Genomic DNA, 2,797 nt, shown 5'->3' with positions numbered 1-2,797 from the left:
TCAATATAGCATAGAAAGGCCCAGAGTCAAGCCATACAAAAACATATCTACATTTCTGCTAGTAAAAAAGGAAATCCTGTGTCTTTCAATTTCAACAGAGGTCATCTCTCTCAATTTCTGACATATAGAACCCTAAAAAACCAACCTTTACATAGAAGTTCATTAGTATTATTTTTAGTGCTCTGTTATTTCTACCCGGCCATATGCTCCACATAACAGCTTCCACTAAAAGTCACCAATGTCTTCTTCCCTTCTTTATAACTTCTGACCCTTCCAGGTCCATATCATCTTCTCTGTACTATACTAAAACAGCAACCCAGTGCACGATGCTCCTGCTACTGTTATGTTATTCTCTGTACTATACTGTTTGTTATAAACAACAAAACTCCTAATTATCCCAACATGAAACCCCAAACTAAGAAAGAAAATTGACACCAGAGCATTAAGTTAAAACATTGTCTGCAGGCTGCAGCTCTTGAACAGTTGAACAAGAACATACAGGCAGGCATTCAGAATACAAAGACCTTTTATAAATGAATAATGTGGCATCCTCCATCAGGTGGTTGATTGGAAATTGTCCTCTATGACGGTCCAAACAAAAATATTGTCCACTCATCGTTAACCATGTTACTGTTATATTGTCACAACAATAACCTGTGACGCCAATTAACAAATAATCAAATATTTTAAGTCCAGTCATTACCTTAACATCACATCCTCATTTCCTCCAACGGTTCTGCCTGTACTAATTTGTGTGATGCAAGACAGTGGTGAAAAATCTGGGCAACTGTATAGGCTATGGCTTTAATACTTTAATTCATAAAACTACAAAGTCTAAGGTTAATAATTAACTTCCTTCCAAAAGCAATTACAGAATAATGCTTTGATTCACAAAGTCAAAGAGGAAACATTAAACACCAAAAAATGAACTGCTAATAATTTAGGAAATAAGTCACAAGAGCACTAACAGATTCAAGAGACAGCAGCAAGAATATTATCAAATCATTAAATAGCATTAAGTAGCAGCAGAGACTTGACCACAGCAATGACCCCTGGAATTCCAACAGGAACCCAATAAGATTTCATTCAAAGCCCAAAAATCATAGCACAATGGATATCATCACATATGATTGCAAAAAAAAAAAAGGGTGGGGAATAACCAGTGCACGAGGCTCCAGCCACTATGGGGTCTGAGGAGGATCATAATGTACGCAGCTTTATCCCTGCTTTGCAGAGAGACTGTTTCCTGACACGAACCTGTCACCACTTGATCACAATGGAGCAACCTTACCGTTGCACCAAGGTCCACCCTCACCACATATAATTGTACATTCTCCTTATTTCTACCCTTCCATTGCCCCCAACGAGCGCTTAGCTCCTAATTAACCTTCCCTTTACAATCTATCAACTCCAACTACTAATGAACTCGTTTCCCAAACAATTAAAAAGCTAAATAAAGATACCTACATAAGGATACATTCTACATAAATTTTCTAAACAAACTTAACTTCCTAAAATATAAATTCCACCACAAACTACCACCATAATTTACACTAATAAATTGGCCATAACTTTCCAATGCAACTTGAAATTCATCTCATGGGAAAGGTAACCATATAACCTTTTAAGCACTAAAATTCATGCTAAATGGCCAAGTTCTTCTTAAAGCCGTCTCCACTCGAATTGCATAGTCCTCTTACAGTTACAGTGTCAAGAGATGAGTTTTAACACACACAGCATAGATGAAAAATGTCAAATAGGGATGACCTTATATAATGGAGCTCAAAGATAAACAAACTTCCATACAATGCATTTGCCAGCTTTCCATGCCACATTTGTACGTCACACTTCTTGAAAGTTCAAAGGCTTGTTCTTTTAAAGTTTCTCACACATATTGCTTGGCATTTGAAATAGCTTCCTTGATGCAAAGCTGTTTTTGTCAAATGAAGTCCATTTTGTTCAACAAGGTTCTACTTAAATGGATTCTAAGATTGCTGTAATCTCATCTTAAGAAACTGGAGACAAGCACACTGAGGTTTAGTCACAAAGAATGATCAGCAGATGCTAGCACTAGTGCATAAAGGTTTAGGGTGTGAGACCCCTTATGAAGGACCCCACATACCTTAGTGTCCTGGAAATTAAATGACCTGAATACTGTTGGACAAGGACCAAAACAGAATCCATATTGTTTCTTAGCTACAACATTGCATCAAGTATCCAAATATGTATGCAGAAGAAATAAAACGAACAAAAGAAAAAGAAAAATTACTGTTTCCTTATGTTACCAGGATGCAGATGCAGATGCAGATGCAGGTGCAGGTGTTTTAAGTCCAACGTGGATGCAGGGTGCAAATTTGGCAAATCCCCAAAATAAAAAAGAACCAGGGACTCGGAGAATATACAGTTTGTTAATTTTTAACAACGATTTTCTATTTTTATATTAAAATCTTTTATAATTGTTATCAAAGAATTAAATTTTAAAAACTAATTATATTCAAAAGACGGTATATTTATTAACTTCTATTACTACAACAGAAGATTCCAGATTAAGGGTTTCTAATTAGGGTCCATAGTTTAGGCGGTGGACTCTAGGCCTTATGTCATATAAATGACAACTCCAGATCAAATGTTTCTAAATAGGGTCCAAATCTTCCCTAGGCCCGCTATGTAAATATGAGAGGGAGAGTTATGAAAGGGACTTTAAAGTTGAACTCTAGAGCGCTAAAATAGTTCAATACTTTGTTCTCCCAACACTCAAAGGGGAATGGCTCCTGCCCCCCCCCCCCCCCCCCCCCCC

The sequence above is a fragment of the Macadamia integrifolia genome, chromosome 9 (assembly GCF_013358625.1).
Source record: "Macadamia integrifolia cultivar HAES 741 chromosome 9, SCU_Mint_v3, whole genome shotgun sequence".
Classification (NCBI taxonomy): Eukaryota; Viridiplantae; Streptophyta; class Magnoliopsida; order Proteales; family Proteaceae; genus Macadamia; species Macadamia integrifolia.
Note: the sequence above shows the minus strand (reverse complement) of the source record.